Source organism: Tiliqua scincoides, chromosome 6 (assembly GCF_035046505.1).
Source record: "Tiliqua scincoides isolate rTilSci1 chromosome 6, rTilSci1.hap2, whole genome shotgun sequence".
NCBI lineage: Eukaryota > Metazoa > Chordata > Lepidosauria > Squamata > Scincidae > Tiliqua > Tiliqua scincoides.
This window is the reverse complement of record NC_089826.1, coordinates 52060357-52084424: the sequence shown is the minus strand read 5'-3', so window position 1 is coordinate 52084424 and position 24068 is coordinate 52060357. Positions and strand designations below refer to the sequence as shown.

At 44.7% G+C, this 24068-nt stretch overlaps 1 protein-coding gene across 1 annotated transcript in view; it reads right to left on the bottom strand.

Moving 5' to 3' along the window:
- Positions 1-24068, bottom strand: part of PALLD (palladin, cytoskeletal associated protein) — a 285430-nt gene that overhangs the window by 248926 nt on the left and 12436 nt on the right. The gene's annotated exons all lie outside the window — the stretch shown is intronic.

Genomic DNA, 24068 nt, shown 5'->3' with positions numbered 1-24068 from the left:
GAGGACTGTAAACTGTAAGGAAAAGACAACAAATGCTATACATAATGGCAGTTCTAATTTGATTGTGAATTTATTGAAGTTGAACTAGAAGGTAGGCAGAATTGAATGAGGCAGTCTCAGTGCTGAATCCTATCGTACATTAACTTCAGTACAGATTGCTCAGAAAGCCATCTCTTCTAGCTCACTCCATTGCCAGTGAAACTAAATGTATCTTTAATATATAAACTCCACCAGATGTCCATGTATTTGTATTCCTAGAACCCAAGACAGATCGTAGTATGATTAATTGCAAGGAATTTAAGTGAAATAAAAAGCACTAATTTTGAAAGAATATACATCTCTTACATTCGAAGATTAAGGTCCAAATCCTATTCAACTTTCCAGCGCCAATGCAGCCATAATATAGCCCCGATGTAAGGATACAAACATTCCCTTAGCTTGAGAAGGATTCTGAGACTGTCTCCCCCCAACAGCAGGATGCAGTGCACACCCCATTGGCACAGCTGCATCAGTGCTAGAAATTTGGATAGACTGGGCCCAAAATCAGTTCTTATTTTTGTCATTTCCTTCATGATGGGGGTAATTATCTACAATCTGGAAAATGTTCAGATCTCAGGTACACATAAAATAAGCACAAGGCAAGCAAGAACATGTGTTCTGGTACTGTCATCTTTCTTCTGTTAAACCTGGTATGGGAATATGTCCAAAAAGGAGGAAAATGCAGTGTTCAAACAGTTTCATGCTTCATGAAGAGAAAAGTAAAGGAAACGTCTTATAGCTGCTGTTTTGACAGTCTGTGTTAATGATATATAATTTTCAGAACTAGTTTTAAATTTACGAAATAAAGAATGGTAGCTTATGCAAAACATTATCCTATCTTGGCTCTGGACCATGCTGAATCAACGAAAAAGGCTCCGTTAAACCAGATGTGAGTATGTTGAATAGAGCAAGAAATTACAAAGTTGATGTTTCAGGTTTTTTTCCTTTCTTTTTTTCAGGGTCTCCTTAATTATAATACCCCAAGTTTCCCCATTTCATTCTGTTTTACAGGAGCAGACAAAATAAGACTCATACGTTTTATTTATATTTTCCCAAGTGGGATACCACAGATGTCTTTGCAGCATTAGAATTTAGAAAACAACCACAAAACACTGATATGCACATCTAGGAGTGTGCTGAGCTGTACATAAATTACAATTTTTGGCTGTCACATATCTGCTTCTCAAACCATATGGATAGGACTCAGAGGGAATGAATCAAAATCAGTGTAAGAACCAACTAGGGACTGTGGAATAATCCTGCTTTCCACCTATCTGTCTAATCAGGATTGTGTAGTGGTTTGGGAGATGGACTTAGACCTGGAAGATCCAGGTTCAAATCCTCACCCAGTGATGAAGCTTTCCTGGGTGACTTTGGCTCTCAGCTGCTTACCTCACAGGGCTGTTGTGAGGACAAAGAGGAAAGGAACCATTTATATCACTCTGAGCTTCTTGGAGGAAGGGCCGTACTGTATAAAAATATGATACATAGATAAGCAATCTCTTACTGAGGAAGGAAATGGGTGGTGTTTCTCCCATTCTGATGGGACATGGTGGAATTGCTGTTCTGTCTCCCCCCCCCCATCACCGATCATGGGTTGTGTGGGGGAGCCAATCTTCCATTTTGCTGGGCCCTCAGCAGAATGAGACTTTTCCTCCTCTAGAGATCCTCTCACAAGAGGGGGGGGGGGAAAGTTCCTTGTCTGCTTATTCAACTTTGCAGAGATTCCTGTGAAGAAAAAACACAACTACCAGCTATCTAGAATCATGAATAATATTTTCCATGAAGGGCTCATTGTGAACACCTATTTAAAATGAAAATAATGAATACAGCAACCTCTTTCCATCATTGCTTTCACAATATTTTGACTGCCAATTGCAGACAAAGAAATCATTCTTATCTGTCCAACCGTGAAAGGACTGAACTTAGTCATGTACTGCTATAATTTTATAACCAAGATTGGTAGTTACATTTTATAGATATATAAGTAAACATGACCACTGTACATGAAGGTGTCTAGGGTTGTGTGTGTGTCTTGCAGTTCTGCTGAGCGCCGATTTGCTTATTATTGGACATGCTTGGACAATGTGAACCTACAGGAACTCTAGACTAATTATTTTAGCAGGTATTTGTTGGACTGAATTCTTTCTTCCTTGGGGAGCTAACTATGTATCTTTGTTATGTTCAGCTCTGTTTTCTCTTCCCTGGAAAGCTGGTTAAAGAGAGTCTAGGTTATTATTCTGTAGGGAGAAGTATGTTTTGACTCTTACTGCATTTTCCACAGGGGACTGCAGCCCATAATAAAAGCCACAGTCACTTTTCAACTGAAGAGGCTCCAGTTTCTTCTGTAAACTGTCTGCCTCCAGAACTGGCACGAGGTTGCTCAGGGCTCTGGGGGAAATCTCTGCACTGGACTGTCTTGATGATGCATTGAGAGTACTGCCCCAGTATTGAGTGTTCAGGGGTTTGTCCAGTCAGGTGGGCTATTGGTCAGTGCCTTACCTGACAACTCCTGACACTTCCTACTCCCCCCCCCTTGAGTCTCACCAGTTTACCAGCCATGTATTATGGCCTGTTGGGCACTCATAAACTCACCTATTTTAAAAATCCCTGTCAAGCAACAAAACAAGAGTTTTATCAAGACCCTCATGTGCTACCATGCATGGCCATTGGGCTGCATTTGAGCCTCTTCTGTGTTTAACAATATCCTTGCCTCAATCTTTATATTTTATTCCTTCTTCCCCTTAGTCAAGGATGCCTGAACACACAGCAAAGCTGCCAACATGGTAGAGGTTGTTAAACACACAGATCCTTTGATACAAAGGCACTATAACAGCAAAGTAATAATCATTTTTTATTGCATATGTGCTCATCATAAAGAAACATCAAATGACATTCGCTTTGAAGCTGACATTACATAGGCTAAGAGAAAAATACCTCCACAACGGAGATGGCCTGCTCAAAAGCTTTATACTTGCTTTTACTTGTAGCTCACTTGAGAATAACTTTTATGGGCAGTTCTATGGCTAATTACTTGCGAAGTCTCAAAGCTCTCAAAACATTCAGTTCATCCTCTTTTGGATTTCTTCCTAAAATAACTTGTAACATCCTTGCATGCAGAAGTCAGTTACTCTAAATCTGAGCCCATTAGGTGCAGTATTGCAATTTTGGGTGCATTTGCATAATTGAGGGCACATTGAGGACAGCCCAATCCCGCCACCTGGTGCAATCCAATCCTTTCCCTCACACCCTTACTCCTGCATAAGCCTCCCAACCTTCAATGGCTCCTCTGCAATTTCACTTGCGAAAATCTGACAAGAGAAAGGGGGCAGGAGGCAGTCTGCTGTTCTGTTACCAGCCAGGACCCATAGGATTGGGCTGTAAGAAAAACACCTCTGCTTGGTGAAACTGAGATGAAACCACATGAAATTAAGCTGTTGAAGACATACAGAACAATCTTTTCATGTACTTAGAAGTGAGTTCTGCTGTACTCAATGGAGCTCAATGGAGCTTATTTCCAGGTAAGTGTACATAGAATTGCAGCCTCAGATCCCCTGTGCACAATATATTTTTTACAAAATTGTAAAACAGCAAAGAATCTTGTGGCCAAAAGAATCTTATGGGTCAACCAATTTATTTCAGCATAAACTTTCATGCTGATCAGACCATGGACTTCATCAGGTGCCTGAAGTGAAATTCTATGCTTTAGTGTGGGGGTGTCCAAACATTTTCGCAGGAGGGTCACATCGTCTCTCTGACAGTGCGTCGGGGGCTGGGAAAAAAGAATTTTTGAATTTGAATAAATTTACATAAATGATTTATTAGACATGGAACTTGTATGAATGAATGAAGGTCTTGCAATAGCTCAAGGCCTATAAAAGGCCTTGCACAAAGTAAGGCTGACCTTTCCTTCACTGCTGCTGCCGCATCACGGATATGGAACAGCAAGCAGTGGAGGGAGCCCTCGTCCCACAGCTCACGCAAGCAGTCGAACAGTCACCCTCACACTGAGAGCAGCTGTGTCGGGCCAGCATGGGCTCCAGCAAGTCTCTGGAGGGCGGGAAGCTCATTGGAGACTGGGGCTCCCTGCGGGCTGGATTGGGAGCCCCCAAGGATCGCAAGTGGCCCCAGGGCTGGGGTTTGGGCACCCCTGCTTTACTGGTATAAATTACAGATCCCCTTGAGTATCTGCTAAATTGGTACCATTAGACGCTGCTAATGGGGGAAGTGGTGGAGCTGGGGGGGCAGGGGGTGCAATTGTCTGAGCACCACTCTGCAGGGGGCAGTGCTGCCAGTCTCACCCCCCGCTGCCCGTTTATTTATTTTTTTTAAGCGAAAAGCCAGCAGCTTCACCAGCTTCTTTCGCTTTAAAAAAAGACCCTCCTCCTGATGAAGGAGGGGCCAGCCCAGAATTGTGATTGTGATTCAGCACCAGACTGCCCCCCCTCTTCTGGAGGAGAGGAAAATGGAGGCCTAGAGAGACAGCGCGTTAGGAATCACTTGCAACTCCTGGTGCGCTGCTGTTCTAGGCCGCCCCTTTCCTCTCTCCTATAAAGTCCCATGCTGAGTCGCAGCCAGAGAGCTCGCTGAATCTCTGGCTGCGATTCTGGGTGGAATCTTTCAACTCCTTGAAGAAGACAAAACAGCGGCAGCCACTCTGGGCACAATTTCATGTCACTCTAGACTGAAAGACATGCCCCAGAGCAGCAGCGTACGTACCACTCTGGGCTGCATCCTTCCTCTTCTCTGGCAGCCAGAGTGGCGTGGAATCATGCCAAGAGTAGGCTTGTAATCCTGGTGTGATTCCAGAAGTAATTGTGGTGATGTGATAACATCACCACAATTACTTCTAGATCAAGGGCGGGGGGGGGGGCACAAAGAAGACCAGTAATGCCACTGTGCTACCCTGGTGCAGTCCAAATATGTGGCCACTTGAAATGTTGTGTGGACCAGCATCCTTGGAGGAGTAGCAAATGGATGAGCTCCCTGTCCATTTGCCTACTGCCCTCTTCAGTCTGCCACTCAACTGAGCAAGTTGGAGCATCCCCTGTACCAGTTCAATTCATAAGTAAAGAGGAACAGAAGTGTGCCTGCTTGTTCACCTTCATGTGGGCACACATGAGCAGAGACAGTGATGGTGGATTCGGGCAGCACTGAGGCACACACCACCCCTGCTGCTACCCATCTTAATCTGAAAAGGTATACATGAAGAATACATTCAGTGAGGAGCCTTAACTTACTGAATTTATTTCGAGGCATAATCAAACTATGCAGCCAATTTAAACGTTATAGTTTTAGCAAGTCCAAAACGCTGGTCTTTAACAACAATCAGTGAAGCAGCCCGCAAAAAGAATTGCCTTGGTTGCTCTTGATTTGATTACATGGGAGCCTAATGGTGAGGTTGAATAATCCTGGAATAATGACAGAGATATCTCCTCAGCACCAATGAGAGGGGGCCAATCTAGACATGATGGGGCAGCCATGTTTGTTGTTCACTTATTTGTCCCACTCATGGTTAAGATGACAATGGTGAGGAAGCTTAGCTTCCATTTCACCTACCTTATCAGTGCTGGCATAAGATGTCAAAGGGCCTGGAGCAAAGTTCTGTCCTGGATGCCTCATGATGCATCCACCCATCCCGATGGTGCATTCGGCACTGCCACTGAGGCTTTCACAATTTGCCTGGTCAGGAGGGTCTTCTGATGGAAAAGATCCTTAAGCCAGAATCTGATCCTACCCCTGAGACTTATCTTTGCTTTGTTGCCCCAAGCACTTTTCTCACATCTTACCTTCCATACTGGGCTTGGTTAATGTATTTGTTTAAACTGATTGTGAAGTAATGGAGTGCAGAATGGTAAGGCAGGGAAAGGGAAGACTTTTTCTCACTTCTCATTTCTCTTTTGACTTCAATAGAAGAACCTCCCTCTGACTTTAAATGCAAACAGGGCAGACACATGATAAAATGCTGATCCCAGTTGTGTGGCAAAGTCTTGCATTAGGCCCTCCAGTAGTGCCTTCCTCCCCACCCAGGTACATTGAGTGTTCCCACTGTCCCCAGCACTGAGGTTGGTCAGGCTAGATAGGCCCTCTGATGGGCATGGGCTCTTGGCCTGTGCACAGTCTAGCTGATACCCTGATTCTCTTTCTGTGTGAGCATACAAATTTGGCTCTCCTCATCACATCTACTTTGGCCAGAGCATATACCTGCTTGGGGGTGCAGCCCCATGGCTAATTTAAGATTTACACTAAAACACAGAAGGTGTCCCAACTCCCAATCTAACATACTAAATCTGTGCCTATTATTCCATTTTGTGCTCTTTGTCACACTTGCACACATACAAAAGCACACCAATATGAAAATATGTTTGACATCACACAGATTATTTCCTTTGAAACATTCTTTGTTTACCATGTCACAGTTTTAAAGTGATAATTGTATTTACCACATTAATATTTATGAAGCAATGTACTGCATCCCACAAAAATGTGCCATCTAAATATGATTATTCAATTGAAGGATTTGCCTCCAAGAATTTTAAACAATCCAAGATGCAGTCTTGCCAGAAAGCAAACACGAATACATGTCAGAAACCCGCTAAATGTAATAATTTAGAATGGCTTGGAATAGCAGTACATTCTAGATGCCTGAATGCTGATAAGGAACGACAGCGGTTCCACCACAAAAACTAATTCCAAGGGTCTTTCTTTGCCTTCCCCTCCCATATTCCCAGTGCTGACAGAACCTTACACTTCCAAGAGACACTGTTCTGCGTGCAGGCTATTTTATTTAATATACCATTAAAAATTGGAAGCAGCGGTCTGTTAAAGTTGCCAAATAAACAAATGATTGTCAGATTAGAACATAAGCAATCTCTTTCCTTTTTGTCAAATTGATTGGATAATGGTGGTCTGGTGCAACCTTGAGGGAACTGGGAACTGGAAAAAGAAATATTCAGAGATGACACACTGAAGTGTAAATAATTGCTAAGCGCTGCAAAGAGAACTTTATCTTGGGTCTGAAAATTTTTGTTACAATCAGATCTCTAACAGCTATAAATATGAAAGTTTTAAGAATGTGTAATGTGGGGGGGAGCTGTAATGTGGATACAGTGTATATTGTATCTGTATACAGCTTTGTTTCTTGAACTGTGGGTTGGGACCCAGTAGGTGGGTCGTGACACAATTCCAGGTGGGTCCCCATTCATTTCAATATTTTATTTTTAATATACCAGACTTGATGCTCCCATGATATGTGACTGCATTTGGAGAAATGTTACAGATCTGTACTTTTAACAGGCTACTATATATATGTTTTTAGCAATGACAGTAAATTGGACTTACTCCTGGGATAAGTGTGGGTAGGATTGCAGCCTAGGATTGTTAAAAATTTACCTTCTTGATGATGTCCCTTCTGGTCATAACATTGTTTCTGGTGAATCCTGACAGATTCTCTTACTGAAAAGTGAGTCCCGGTGCTAAAAGTTTGAGAACCACTGGATAGTATTTAATTTGAAAAGTTGCATACACAGACAGCCAATATATTGAATAACAAGATCTAAATCTTCTGTCTGACTGAATAAAGCAGGACAGCTAGTTAACAACACTCTTGCTAGCTCTGATGACCCACAATGATTTTTCTCCTTTAAAACATGAGTTTAAAACAGGCCTCACAGCACCTCTGGCCTGCCCTCTGACTGTACATGAGGTATAGCCACTACCACCAGATTGAGAATTCAGAGTTTGGCCTGGCCTGTGCTCCACCAGACAGTGCCTTGCTATCACCTGACATCATCTCAAGCTCATTCTCTTCAATAATAGACACATTCAGTTGACACATTCAGGCTGCAAACCTATACACACTTTCCTGGAAACAAACCCCACTGAACACAGAGTGGACATACATAGGTTTGTGCCTTCAGCCAGTTTGCTGAAGAACCAACATCCTTGCTGAATGGCTGGGCAAGGTGGGAGTAGATGTATTCGGGCTGTTTTCTACACACCATACTAGACTTGTAGGTGTGGGTGGGTATGTAGACAATTGCATCAGAGGCCTGTGATACCCACTAGGCAGCTGCACTTCTTCAATTCTGAGGTAAAAAGCCCTATGCTATGCCTTTGGCCCTGCCTTGAGTCAAGCTCTTCATGGAGTGGTGCTCATCAGTGGAGCCAGTAAACCCCCCTCCCCCCGTTAACCATTGCATGAGTTACTTCTATGCTCAACTAAGCCATTAAGGGCACAATACAAACTGCGCCTTGGGCCGATGCAAGTCCCTTGTGCCTGCCCGGGACGGTTGCAAATGTGCTGTAAGGCATGTTTGCGCCTCCTTACAAGGAAGCTGTGTTGCACATGCAGATGCGCCAACACACAGAGGCTGAATCCAGCCTCCGTGATGGCTTCCCCGCTGAGTCTTGCATCCGCCTGGCTAAGCCGATGCAAAAGGAAAAGGTAGGTGTGGGGGACGCAGGGAGGAGGTGGGAGAGAGGCGTTTCTGGGTGGGGGGAGGGCGGGCGGTAGGCAGCCCTGGGGGTGGGCAGGCAGGTAGTGGGAGGTGGGGCTGGGAGGTGGGACTCCCAAGCCCTGCTCCCGGGGAGAATGGAGCGGCTTCAAGCCACTCCGCTCTCCTCAGACTTGTGCCACCTCCACAGGTGGTGCAAATCTGAGGAGACCCACAGGGGCCAGCAACACTTATCCTGGGGTAAGGGGAAAAGTTTCCCCTTGCTTCTGGCTAAGCTGCTTCTGGGCAGTATCCTGCACTGGATACAGCGCAAGCCTCCTGACTTGCCTGTTCCAGGGAAGGATAGGATTGCACCCTAAGATATTAAATATCAAGAGTTGTGCATGTATGTCTGAATTACCCCTAATACTTCCCAAGTTCAGCTGAGAAGAACAATGAAAACACCAGTGCTTTTTTTGTAAGAAAAAAGGTGCAGGAACTCACAACTTGTCAATCTTTTATTTATTTATTTATTTATTTACTTACTTACTTACTTACCATTTTTATTGGAGAAATAAAATATTTTTTATGTGCTTCCCCCCTAAAGATGAACTTACTTCTGAGTAGACATGCATAGGATTGGGCTGTCAATCTCCACATCCCCTTCCTCAGGTACAGGGGTTAGGGGATACTGTGCAGATGTACTTGTAGCGTGTAGTATGTAGTGTGGCACTACTTCGAGGACAGGAAGCAGTGAATGGATTCTGAAAAATGGTTTACATGAGTTCCATGTAGTAAAATTAGTCTAAGCAACTGTGGGAGTAAGAACAAAAAAGTTCTTTGGTTTAATTCAGGTATCAGAATACTCTGTGTCTTTGGGAAGGCGCTTGGCATGCAATTGTATGTTCTCTGCTGCCCTGTGCATTTCACCTGCCCTTAGCATGTGAAAACGTGTGCAGATATATATCTCTGCCAGGATTAAGAGCCCAATCCTAGGTATGTCTACTCTGAAGTAAGTCTCGTTCTAGTCAATGGAGCTTACTCCCAGGAAAGTGCCTAGGATTGCAGCCTAAGAGCCCAATCCTATGCATGTCTACTCAGAAGTCCACTTTAGTGAATGGGGCTTACTGTTGATAGGATGGCAGCCTCAGGGCCCAATCCTGTGCCTGTCTCCTCCAAAGTCAGTCCCATTAGAGTCAATGGGGCTTCCTCCCAGAAAGGTGTGGAGAGGACTGCAGCCTCAGAGCCAAAGCCTATGGCTGTCTACTCAGAAGTCAGTCCCACTAGAGGCAGTGGGGTTTCCTCCCAGGAAAGTGTGGAGAGGACTGCAGCCTCAGAGCCCTTCTTCTGCCTGTCTACTCAGGTTGCAAGGCTATGACACTTTCCCCAGGAGTAAGCCCCATTGAACACAATGGAACTTACTTCTGAGTAGACATATATAGGCTTGGGCTCTCAGGCTGCAAGGCTATGCACCCTTTCCCAGGAGCAAACCCATTGAGCACAATGAGACTTATTTCTGAGTAGACACGCCTAGGCTCGCGCTGCAGATTGGCAAGGGGGGCTGCACCAGCCAGCTTCCTTTCCCTCCTCCTTCGCCAAGCCAGTACCTGGGCGTTCCATGGGTGCCACAGCCCGTCTCCCTGGCTGGCTGGCTGGCTGGCTGGCTGTCCGTCCTCCTCCTCGGCGTAGGCACGTGTCCCCTGCGCCCTCCACCGGCTTGGAAGCTGCGGGGGGAAGCAGAGTGCGGGGGGAGGGGAGGCAGGCTGGGCTCAGGCGAGAGTTTGGGGATGGGGGCAGGAGGGGGTCATTGTGTGGTCAGGCAGGGGCCAGGCGCACGGCCACCCTGCAGCCCCCAGCACCCACCCAGCGAATGCCTCTGTTTTGCTCCCCCCAATGCCTCCAAAGGGGAGGGGCCCCTGCAAAAAGGTGCCAGAACTCTGCCCCCCCATTCCATTAGAAAAAAAGCCCTGGAAAATGCTATACTTAGTTAAGCATAGTTCTTAGAGACACATGCTCAACCCCATAACACTAGCTTTTGATCAACACTCCCTTTTAACAAGAGATCTTGTTTTATAGAGAACTTGCCACCTTGCTTTTGGGGGGGGGGGGTCTAAGTGTTATAGCAGCCCCAGGGTTTCAACCTATGGAATGGGGAAAGAAGATCAAGGAAGTACTCTTTTCCCTCCCACACACAGCCCAAAGGGCACATCAGTACAAGCTACAGTATGCAGTTTTTGCAAACTACCGTGTTTCCCCGATAATAAGACACTGTCTTATTATTTTTTTTTGGACAGAAAAACACCAGGAGGCTTATTTTCAGGGGAGGGCTTATTTTAATGAACATTGACAGCAATTTTAATAAACAGGTAAATGTGAACAAATCATGCCCCCTGAGTTCTTCTTTTATCCTCCATCATGCCCCCTGAGTGCTTATTTTATCCTCCATCATGCCTCCTGAGTTCTTCTTTTATCCTCCATCATGCCCCTTTTATCCTCCATCATGCCTCCTGAGTTCTTCTTTTATCCTCCATCATGCCCCCTCACTCCCGCTTACATACCGGGTTTTTATGTTGTCCTGCCTCAGCTCTCCTCCGCGGCACTGCTCTCAATGGCGCCAGCAAGCAAATCACTGGGGAAGAACAGGATGACGCGCTCACTGCTGCAGCTCTGATTGGATGCAGCTCAGAGCGCGGCGTGCGTTTCACCCGGGGGGGGGGACGGTGCATACAGAGGGTACCATAATGTAGCGTGTAGCGCAGGGGATCACCTTCACTACAGTAGCAATCTCAATAGGGCTTATTTTCGGGGGAGGGCTTATTTTAGAGGAATCTAACACAGTAAGGGGAGGGCTTATTTTCGGGATAGGTCTTATTATCGGGGAAACACGGTAGTACTGTTTGGTATGGATCTTGGAAGAACAAACTGAAAGATGGTGATCTTCCATGGGAAAACAAAACATTATAGAGGAGGTGGTTAATGGTCCCAGTCCAAATTGGGTCCCCTCCAAGCTGCTTTTTGTAAAGAAAAATCTGTGGAGACTCCCAGTTATGGATACTAAATTATTAAGAATACTTATGTTCCACTTTTCAACAAAAAAGTTCACAAAGCAGTTTACAGAGAAAATCAAATAACTAAATGGCTCCCTGTCTCAAAAGGGCTCACAATCTAAACCAGGAGTGTCCAAACTTTTGGCAGGATGGCCACATCATCTCTCTCACACTGTGTCGGGGACCAGGAAGAAAAAGAATTAATGTTTCAAATTTGAATAAATTTACATAAATGAATATATTAGAGATGGAACTTATATGAATGAATGAAGGTCTTGCAGTAGCCCAAGGCCTATAAAAGGACTTGCACAAAGCAAGGCCAGCCTTTCCTTTCACAGATGTGAAACAGCAAGCAGTGGAGGGAGCCCTTGTCCCACAGCTCATGCGAGAGGTCAGACAGTTGCCCTCACACTGAGAGCAGTTGCATCAGGCCAGCAAGGGCTCCAGCAAGTCTCCAGAGGGCCAGAGGCTCAACGGAGACTCGGGGCTCCCTGAGGGCCAGATTGGGAGTCCTCGAGGGCCACAAGTGGCACCAGGGCTGGGGTTTGGGCACCCCTGATCTAAACAAATGCAGAAGAATACCAGCAACATCCACTAAAAAAGACACTGTGCTGGGATGGAGAGAGAGTTACTTTTCCTCTGCTAAATATAAGAGAAGCACTACTTGAAAAAGTGTCTCTTTGCCCATCTAGCAGGATGAAGCGTAACAATTAAGATAAAATACTCTTAGGGCCCAATGCTATCCAATTGTCCAGCTCTGATGCAGCCATGCCAATAGGATGTGAGCTGCATCCTGCAGTTGGGGGGCAGTCACAGATGTCTCCTCAACATAAGGGAACGTTTGCTGCCTTACCTTGGACTGCATTGCGGATGAATTGGTGCTGGAAAGTTGGATAGGGCTGGGCCCTTCGGCTGCAATCCTATACATACTTACTTGGGAGTGAGTCACAATGAACTCAGTGAGACTTAGGCCGCAATCCTAACCCAACTTTCCAGTACTGACATAAGAACAATGCAGCTCCTAGGTAAGGGAACAAACATTGCCTTATCTTGAGGAGGCCTTCATGACTGCCCCCCAACTGCAGGATGCAGCACATGCCCCTCTGCCACAGCTATGTCCATGCTGGAAAGTTGGTTAGGACTGCGGCCTTACTTATGAGTAGGCCTGCACTGCTTATACTGTTAAAGTAACATCTCTACAGCAAAGTCCTATGCATGTTTATTCAGAAGTAAATTCCTATTGTATTAAATAGGGCTTACTCCCAGGAAAGTGTGCATAGGATTGCAGCCCTCCTTTGATTTCAGGTCTGATCTACACCCCCCCCACACACACACAATTTTTTAAAGCTATATGAGTGTGAGTATGATGACAGGGTTTCACTGACAACAGAATGATTGGCAGGGATGTTCCAGAGTCATAGCGCTGAGTCTTAAATTGAGTCCTGAGTCCCTCCCTCCCTTGACTTGAGTCACAAATGAGTCATAATTGGAGTCCATGGAAACTTATCCAGAGCCGTTTTTCAATTCATTTTGACTTGAGTTTGAGTCTTTGTGAGAAGCAAGTCAAGTCATGGAAGTGGCAGGAAAAAAAAGCAAGCATGCAAGTACGCACACAAAACAGAGTTGCAAGCATACACAAAAGTGAGTCTTGACTCAAATCTATTCCAGTCTTTTCATTTTTAGGGTAAAACCCCCTGAGTCCTAAGACAGTCCCGAATCACTGGTGCACATGACTCGAGTCTCAGATGCAAGTTCCCATCCCTGATGATTGGGCACTCTAATAAAATAATGCTACATCTTTGTAATAAAAACAAAGCTTTCCTAATATCAGCACTGTATTTCAAGACTCATTCTTTCAAGACATGTGGGGAGAGGGGTAACCATTCCTTTCAACTGGAGTGCTAGAGGGCCCTCCAGCCTTGGAAAGGAGCTTCTTCAGGAGCACAGAGGAGAAGCTGCAACTTGAAAACCCTCATGCACAAGCAGAGCAGTGACTCAAGCTGGTTTGGATTCCAGCCTATTGCTCTAGGATCTGATTCATGTAAAAATTATACTTTGTGTATTTTGCTGTCAGCATGGGTCAAGTGATAAGGACACTTTCAGGGGCAAACTACTCGTGATGCAGGGAATCAATGCTATACCTTTTTTGTTTGTTTTGTTTTTTAAAGTTAAAGCAGCTTCACTTCTCCTGCAGTTCGAATCATGGCTGTAGCACTGATGAACTGCAGTGTGGTTGTTAACCCTTTCCCCCTTTCTGCGACTTTCTCAATTTAATTCATGCATTAAAGTTGCTACTTGAAACATACCATTACCATAATTTTTTTTTTTAAATGGCTGGAGTTTCTGATGATGAATCTCCTAAATCTCATTTTATTGCACCCTTAGGACATGAATGGTGGATGAATCAGGTTATAGCCCTTGTGTCATCTCTCTCCTCACACTCACGCCTAAGGCTTAATCCAAAGACAGCATTATTTCCTGGCTTACAGTGCCACCTGTTGCTACTGAGTGAAATATAACATTTCACAGTTCAAAATGCTAATTTGTAGGGTTTCTCTCTCTGTGTGTGTTTGTATGACTTGAACTGAAAAATGCAGAATGAACTTTATAAAGTATAAAATGTATAAAAATATCAAAAATGTGAATAAATAAATAAATATTTATTTAAGACAGTTTTATCCCATCTTTCACCTTATTCCCAAAGCAACTAACAGCAGTAAATAAAAACATAATATACAATAATATCCAAAAACCATAATACAGATGGGACCTCGGTACCCACAAAAATTACCTAAATTTCGGTACCATAATCAAACCCACAATTTTCAGTCCCTTTCTCCCTCTGAAGAGGACTGGAGCACAGCTCCAGAAGGCTTTCTGAAGCCTACAGAGTCAATGTATGTCCATCCGCTGCCTCTGCAGGCTTCAGAATGGCCCAGAAAGGCAAAAAAAGCCAAAGTGATGTTTTTCACCATATAACCCTCCGTTCCCCTCCGGAGGGTTCAGGTGGAGCCAAGTCTGGCTCAATGTGGGTCTGGAGACCAGTGTTGAGCCAGATCTGTGGATGAAAAATCCATGGATAAACAGGCTCCACCTGTAATCTGGAAGGTTCTTAAAAAAATTGGATAAAATCTCTTGCATGGATATAGTGAATATATTTAAAACCAATACTTAGCAGCCTGCCAGATAAGCTGTGTTAATAAACAATTAAAACAACCCTTATTATAAATGAAAACATAACTTGCCAAAGTAGAAGTGCCCACATTCAAAACCTCTGCAGACTCTGAAGAGCTTTAAAGAGTTTTAAATCAGAGCTTTAAAGAGTTTTAAACGGTCTCTAACAGTTTCTTAATAACTGCTCTGAATAACAGCATTGAGTGCACAGTTCAACATTAACTATGGTTGCATTCCTAGCATGTTCCGGGAGGGGGGTAAGCCTCATTGAAAAAAGTGGGATCTACTACTGTGTAAGCATGCATGAGATTGCATTGTGAGTGTGTTAATGAAACATGTATGTGAAATCACATAGTTCTTCCTCCTAATGTTGTTCCCTATACAAGTAGAGGTTGTCTCTGCTTAGCCTGTGATAGGGTGACATCTTCAGTTCAATGAATGTGAATACAGTGCCACTGCAAACTAATGAAATCTGTCCAGGGGTCCTCCAGGTTTCCCTCATTGCCACTTCTTTGGACAGTTAAACAGGCATTCTTCTCTTATTGTGTGCTGTGCATTAGAAAGTTAAGCATGAAAGCGAAATAAATAATAGTAAACTGTCAGCATAATATCCTTTCTGCTGCCCCCAAAATTGAATTTCATTTGAAAGGGATGAAAAATGCCTTTTTGGACAAAGCAGGGAGGGGAAATTTATTTTTCCACGTTTATCTTTACACATCCAAAAGGGTTTCCATCTGCCTAGTTCTAGTAACAGAAACCTTATCAAAAGAACAAGCAGCTATTTATGATGCCTTATGCTGATATTTATGATATGTTTATTGATGTCACCAAAGCAGCCCTTCTGAAAGAAATGAGGTTGCAGTCCACCTGGGCAGATTTACAATTGTAGTGGCTCAGAAACAATCTCACTGTGATAATTCAAATAGAAACAGCCAGTGCTTTTTTTGTAAATAAAAAGGTGCAGGAACTCACAACTTGTTAATCTTTTATTTATTTATTTATTTATTTATTTATTTAAACCATTTTTTATTGGAGAAATAAAATATTTTTATGTGCTTCCCCCCTAAAGATGAACTTACTTCTGAGTAGACATGCATAGGATTGGGCTGTCAATCTCCACATCTCCTTCCCCCCAGCTATTTTTTCTACACATGGGGAAAAATACTGTACAGGTGCACTTGTAGCGTGTAGTATGTAGTGTGGCACTACTTCGAGGAGAGGAAGCAGTGAATGGATTCCGAAAAATGGCTTACATGACTTCCATGTAATAAAATTAGTCTAAGCAACTGTGGGAGTAAGAACAAAAAAGGAATTCTTACACGAGAGGGGTACTTAGGTGCACATAGAAACAGCTATGGCATGCAATTGTATTTCTCTGCTGCCCTGAGCAGCTGCTGTGCATTGCTGGAAGGAGCTGCAAACGCTAGCTGGTGGAGGGCATGCTTGTGGGGGAAGGATGAGGAGGATCTCTGGCAAGGCTGGACAGCATGTTGTACACATGTAGAATCCCTTTTCACCTGCCCTTAGCATGTGAAAATGGGTGCAATATATATCTCTGCCAGGATTAAGAGCCCAATCCTAGGTATGTCTACTCTGAAGTAAGTCTCGTTCTAGTCAATGGAGCTGACTCCCAGGAAAGTGCCTAGGATTGCAGCCTAAGAGCCCAATCCTATGCATATCTACTCAGAAGTCCACTTTAGTGAATGGGGCTTACTGTGAATAGGAAGGCAGCCTCAGGGCCCAATCCTGTGCCTGTCTCCTCAGAAGTCAGTCCCATTAGAGGCAGTGGGGCTTCCTCCCAGGAAAGTGTGGAGAGGACTGCAGCCTCAGAGCCCATCCTCTGCCTGTCTACTCAGAAGTCAGTCCCACTAGAGGCAGTGGGGCTTCCTCCCAGGAAAGTGTGGAGAGGACTGCAGCCACAGAGCCCTTCCTCTGCCTGTCTACTCAGGCTGCAAGGCTATGACACTTTCCTGGGAGTAAGCCCCATTGAACACAATGGAACTTACTTCTGAGTAGACATGCTTGGGCTCTCAGGCTACAAGGCTATGCACCCTTTCCCAGGAGCAAGCCCCATTGAGCACAATGAGACATACTTCTGAGTAGACACGCCTAGGCTCATGCTGCAGATTGGCATGGGGCTGCACCAGCCAGCTTCCTTCCCCTCCTCCTCCGCCAAGCCAGTACCTGGGTGTTCCGTGGGTGCCGCAGCCCATCTCCCTGGCTGGCTGGCTGGCTGGCTGCCCGTTCTCCTCCTCGGCGTCGGCGCGTGTCCCCGCGCCCTCCACTGGCTTGGAAGCTGCGCTGGGAAGCAGAGCGCAGGGGGAGGGGAGGCAGGCTGGGCTCAGGCGAGAGATTGGAGATGGGGCAGGAGGGGGTCATTGTGCGGTCAGGCAGGGGCCAGGCGCCTGCCCACCCTGCAAATGCCTCTGTTTTGCTCTCCCCCTCCTGGAATGCCTCCAAAGGGGAGGGGATCCTGCAAAAAGGTGCCGGAACTCCGTCCCCCCGCGTTTCATTAGAAAAAAAGCCCTGGAAACAGCCACTCACAACCCTCCCTCCCACATAGTGCTGCTGGTTCACATATGTGGCATCTGTGCAAAAGCACAGCCTGCTCTCAAGATTTAATCTGCTACCACTCATATGGGGTCCATCATAACGTAAGAAACAGCCCCACCTCTCGAGATAAAGAAGTTTGCAGTTTTTCATAATGCTTAAGCTGTGAACATAAGAACATAAGAACAGCCCCACTGGATCAGGCCATAGGCCCATCTAGTCCAGTTTCCTGTATCTCACAGCGGCCCACCAAATGCCCCAGGGAGCACACCAGATAACAAGAGACCTGCATCCTGGTGCCCTCCCGTGCATCTGGCATTCTGACATAGCTCATTTCTAAAATCAGGAGGTTGCACGTATACATCATGGCTTGTAACCTGTAATGGATTTTTCCTCCAGAAACTTGTCCAATCCCCTTTTAAAGGCATCCAGGTCAGACGCCTCACCACATCCTGTGGCAAGGAGTTCCACAGACCAATCACACGCTGAGTAAAGAAATATTTTCTTTTGTCTGTTCTAATTCTCCCAACACTCAATTTGAGTGGATGTCCCCTGGTTCTGGTGTTATGTGATAGTGTAAAGAGCATCTCTCTATCCACTCTGTCCATCCCCTGCATAATTTTGTATGTCTCAATCATGTCCTATCTCAGGCGCCTCTTTTCTAGGCTGAAGAGGCCTAACGCCGTAGCCTTTCCTCATAAGGAAGGTGCCCTAGCCCCGTAATCATCTTAGTCGCTCTCTTTTGCACCTTTTCCATTTCCACTATGTCTTTTTTGAGATGTGGCGACCAGAACTGGACACAATACTCCAGGTGTGGCCTTACCATCGATTTGTACAACAATTGTACAATGATTTGTACATCGATTTGTACATCGATTGTATGATTTGTGCCCTGGAAATGCCAACACAATCATGATCAGCACTGCTGCAGTGAACGTGGATGTGTTTCTGAACAACTGACAACAGTATTAATGAGAGAATGCACACTTCATTTTGAAACTGTTTTAAAGGATTGCTCCATGTAAAGGGATGGGTGCAAATCTACACAAGCACTCACAAAGAATAAATAGTGCAAGGTTATCCATTCTCCCACAGTACTGTCCTTCCCTATTGTAAAAACATTACTTTAAAAAATAAACCCTTTTTTCCTTTCGTCAACACTAAACGCTTCCTTTAAAAAAAAAAAAAAGATCAGTCTTTTCACTTTTCTCCTTGCAACACGGCTGCCATAGTTGGAAGAGAGAAGTTGCTTCATTGCTCCACAGCAAGGTTGGTCCATCTATGAGGTCAATTGAGACAGTTGCCTCAGGCAGCAGATGGATGGAAATTACCACCTTTGTCCACTCATTCACGTCCGTTGCTCCTCCTCTTCCCACTCCGTGGATTAGAAAAGTAGTAGGGGAACAGAGCTGAGGAGGAAGTGAGGAGATGAACTAGAGCAGGGGTGTCAAACTCATTTTATACCAAGGGCCAAACAGCATTCATGGTGCCTGCTGAGGGTCGGAAATGATGTCATTAGGCAGGAAATGATGTCATTAATCAGGTCATAACCAAAAATAAACACTATTTTCCCTTAGGAACTCATTAGCTGCAAATGACAGAAGAGAAAATACACAAATCATGATCATATTTCAAGTTTTGGGAGAGCCCAATTTTCATGTGGGTTGTCCTTATAGCAGTAATACCTCAGCACTGCTTAGTAGCTGAGAGCCTGAGGGCAGGATAAAAAGCTTCCGCAGGCCGCATCCGGCCCCCGGGCCTTATGTTTGACACCCCTGGGCTACAGCATCTTTGATTTTCTTTTTCACTCCATCCTTTTCCTTTTCCAATCCAGGAAGTAGGAGGTGAAGGGGCTGGCATATCACATGGTAAGGGGAGGCGCATTTGGCATGCTGTTGCAGGCATCAGGAGGTCTTGTGCAGACCATGCACCACATATTTGCAACCCATGCAACCCATGTTGCATTTCCTTGCAACATGAGAGACCTATTTGCTGACCTAACCTGATATCGAGGATGTAGCACTGCTGTTTGCCTTATGCCCATGTGGAAAAGTTGCAAACGCTCATTAAGCGCACTGACTAGCATCCCATGTTACTTATCCATCTGGGCACCAATTATGCCCTTTTAAGCAAGGCTAGAAGATACGGAACACAGCTGGTGTTTTCATCAGTCCTCTCAGTGAGAGGAAAACACCCAGATATATTCTGGAAGGATGGCTATGTAAGAGATATAAATAGATTTTGGCTTTTTAAATGGCAGGATGGGGGTTCTGACAGACCACGGGGAAAAGACACCTTGCGAAAATTGGGAAAGAATATATATAGGAATTGGTTTGCTAAGTCAGGGTATAATGGTGTTTGAAGATAAGGCAAACATATAGATAATAAATGTGACTCTAAAGAAGGCTTGGTATATTATCTAATGAATATGGAGGTTATTAGAGCTTTTCAACAAGTTGAACAAAATGTGAACAAAGTGAACAAATCACAAAGTGGAACAAATCACTTTGATACTACAGCAACCCCAAATCCAGCAGCGATAGAACACCATCTCATTACTCCATAGCTAGAGATGTTTGTTTCTGGTGAGTAAGACAGGATTACAGCCTAAGTCAGACTGAACACAGTGGGCTTAGTTCTGAGTAAAATAAATACCATATTCAAAAACATCTATCCATAGCTCAATAATCAGTAACTCACTTCACAGCTTTACATGTGAACTTCCCCCACTGATAAGGAACACCTTTGAGGCAGGGCCAACCCAGGACCTCCTGGCAACTGAGGTGGTATGTCAAATGCTGCCCCTCTTGCTTGATGAACATTGGAGAGGGGGAGGCAGCCTCTGCTCCTCCCCCTCTCCAATTTTCTAGCTCAGCACTCTCTTCCTATCCATATTTTGTCTTCCCATCTGCCCCCTCTTTCTTTTCCAAACCAAGGAGAAAGAAGGGTTCTGGCAGCAAGCAGGCAGACAGAGATGGCTGCTCCCCCCTCCCACCAATGACAGATTATAGTCAAGCTCTGTTGTGATTTTTGAGTTGTGTTGGCTGTTTAAAACGTGCACGATATCACTCAATGTTCTGCTCAACGAGTGATCAACATGAATGTATTCATTCACCATTATGCTTAAGTGTGAAGGTTTGCGGCAGCAAAATGTTTTGTTTGCCTATTCATAACAGGGAGAAAAATAATGGTTGCAAATGGATACATAGTTACTACTTACTTACTTTGGTAAACCTTTATTGGCATATAGAAAGTCCAACGATAATAATAAATATAACAAGGCAAAGAGATACAACTTTATCAACTATTAACTTCAGGCCATTGCCATAGAAACTGCCGCCAGAAATTCCGCCACCAAAATGGTGATGGAAGGGGAGTAATCACTAAGAAGGATTGGGAAAGGATCAACAAGAGAAGCAGGAAGAGAAGAGAGAAAAGGGCCAAGTAGGTGGGACCTGAGATTATGATGGGCACTACACCGAAGAAGAATATGATCCAAAGTATCTGGTTCAAGTGAACAAAACAGACATGATCTATTTGAAAATCTCCCTTGGTGTATTGCAGATCTTAGAAAATCTCCCTTGGTGTATTGCAGATGGAAATATGTTCAGTCTTGCTAACATGAAAGCCCTTCTTTTGCTCGGATTAATAAATTGGACAAAATAATTCGCAGGGCGGCCAAGGGAGGGGGACAGTCCGAAAAAAAGGGTGAACAGGTCGGATACATAGTTACTACAAAAATGCCCCTAATTTTGATGGACATGGCTTCTATGCAGAAAGAACAATATATTAGGCCTGTCTGTTCATGTGTGTGCACAATATATCACATCAGAAGTCCACATGAAATGTCACACATGGCAGCATGTCACACTTGATGTTATCTGCATGGTGGAAGGAAGGGGACACTGTCCCTCAGCCTCTCAGACCCAGTAAATGTCTGAAACTGGTCCTAAGTGGCAAATTTGAGTTTATTTTTGAGTGATTAATGTGTGGAAAGGCTCTTCATCATATCAGAGGGTGTCCTGCTAAGAGTTTGATTTCACAATATGACAGAACGTTGGGAGGATGTGAACAAATGTTGGGAACTGGGTTTATATATCGAAAGATTGTGAGTGTCACCTTTAATTAAGAGGAATGCCAGAGGAAAATGGAAAAGCACCAGCTGCATGTGAAAGTAATTATCACAACTGTAAGAATATAAGCTTGACAAAATGTGTTTGAATGATAACTCTGTTGACCTCATACTCTTTTAAGGAATACATTTGATATGCAAGTGAAACTGATACATTAAGGTTCAGCAAGCATTCCCTACATATCTGTTAGGTCACACACTGTACTTGGGTTTATGCTTTGGCCATCAGCAATAGACAATTAATTAATAGCTGTACTGAGGCTTTGTGACAGGTGGGGTAAATATTGGAAAAAATTAATAAATTGAAAAGTAACAGCAATTTATGAAAAGCTGTATGATGGGAGATAACTGAAAGCTGCAATATAAAAATAATAGAGAATACCTTAATGTGTAACATTGTTACAGTAACAACATGCCAAATGCTCCTTCCCTTCCCTGGTGAAGTGCTGGCCTCTTCTCCTCCTACTCTATTATTTCTGTCTATATAACAATTAATCTTCAAACTGTGCTGGTTTCCTGCTCATGCTAACTCTGCACACTCTACCTTTGTGCTTGTTGCAGAACAAGTTTCCATATGCAGAGGGTGAACATACGCATCTGTCAGTGTTGCAGATTCAGTTTCAGAATGGTGATCTGTTAACAAGTATTGCTCACTGGACAGTTCTCTTCCTGAAGTCTCTGTTGGCTGTGTGACTGAATGCAACTCTGGTATTAATTATATAGTTGTTCCTCCTGAATTTGCACTATTATAACCACCACCACCACCCCCAGATTATCTACTCTATGGGTTTCAAGTGGATGTTACATAGAATGGGAAACAGAATGGAGCAGTGGCATACCTAGGGGGATCCATGAGTGCAAGTGCTCCTGGGCAGCATGGCTGGGGGGGCACTACCACCCCTCAGCCATGCCACCCCAAGAGCCACCCAGTCTGGAGACATTCTGAGGGCTGGAGAGGCTGTGCACAGCCTCCCCAACCCTCAGGAGGCCTTCTAAGGAGGCCTCCAAAGGGCCTTAAATAGTACTTCTGGTTTTTGCCAAAAGAGTGAAAGTGACATTTAAGGCCTTCTGATTGCCAGAGAGGCTGTGTGCAGCCTCTCCAGCCCTCAGAAAGTCTCTGGATGCAACTGGTGGCGGCAGTGGCATGTTCCTTGGGGGGGGGGGGGGTTTTGCGGTCCTGGTCCCAGGCGGCACAGGGGTCAGGATCACTGCAAGAATGGAGCCCTATAGAGCACGGCCAAAGGCCATGGCATAGAGCTGGTTTTCCCTAACACCACTTTCTGAGATGTACCCTCCAAGAAAACTGGAGCTACCACAATGCAGTGCCCATCATACCCATTTTGGCCAGATAGTCCAGTCCAGTCCAGTCCATGATTGATGGTACTGAACACCACTGAGGGGTCTAGCTGAGGACCTCAACACATACGCATTTTCCTTGGCTAATAACCCAGTGTAGGTCATCCAGGATCCAAAGCTGTATCAGTCCCAAAAACAGGTTGGAAGCCAGACTCAGATGGATCAAGATAATAAATTTCATCAAGGAAGCTCTGGAGTTGAGTCACCACCACATGCTTGAGCACCTTCACTAACAGTGGAAGATTGGAGACTGGGTGGTAATTGTCTTGCACAGCATGGTATAGGGAGGGCTTCTTCAGCAGAGGGCACACCACTGCCATCTTAAGACAAGACGGGAACTGACCTTTTGTGAGAGGTGAATTTATTACCCTCCCATCCCAGCTGCCTAGTTCTCCTCTGGGACATTTTATAAGTCAGGATGTGCAAGGGTTGAGAACAAAAGGTAGACAACCTCATTCTTCAGAGATTCCCATCCACATCCTCAGTCTGTAAAAGATGAGAAGTATTCAAAAACATAGGGTAACCTCAACTGGAACTGCCAACATGGAATCCAAGTTGTTCCAGATGCATGCAGTTTTATCTGCAAAGTGCCTTGCAAATGCATACAGCAGGTCTCTGGGGTGTATCCTCCAATTCACCATCATGCAGGGCCAGGAATTTTGATTCCTCCTTGGAACCCAGTTCTTGTCATACTGCATGACAAGAACTACAAGTCCAAGAGTCCTTGCTGGCAGGATGAGTCAACATGGAGTGACATTTGACTGGGAGCAGAGGGACAAGCACCAAAATAACTGACATATCTGAGCTATTTGAGGTTCCAGGGACAGTGAGAGCCAATGCTGCTTATAGGATTTTCATACCCCAGAACATATGTGAGTAAATGAGTGAGGCTTATGGTCACCAGAATGCATGAAGAACTGACACTAGATTCCAAGGACAAGGAACTAACAACAACAACAACAACAACTAGGTATTTATATACCGCCTTTCTGGTCATCGGATTACTCCTCTGACTTTATTCAAGGTGGTTTATATAGGCAGGTGTTTCTAAATCACTCAAGGGGATTTTTACAATCATAGAGGTTCTCTCTTTCAAGAACCAGCAACATTTCAGAATGAATCTCTCTGGTTTGGTCTCACTTCTGACCTCCAGTTCTCCCACACAGGCTGACAAGCAGCTCCATCTCTCACATGGAGGGCAGCCAAGATGCTTCTTGCTCACACCAAGAGCAGGTGGAATCACTCAGCTCGGCTTTGTCAGCTGCTTCAAGGTCTCGCCATTCTCAGCTGTTCAGGGAGCTGCCAGTGTCCTTGAACTGGCAACCTTCTGATGTT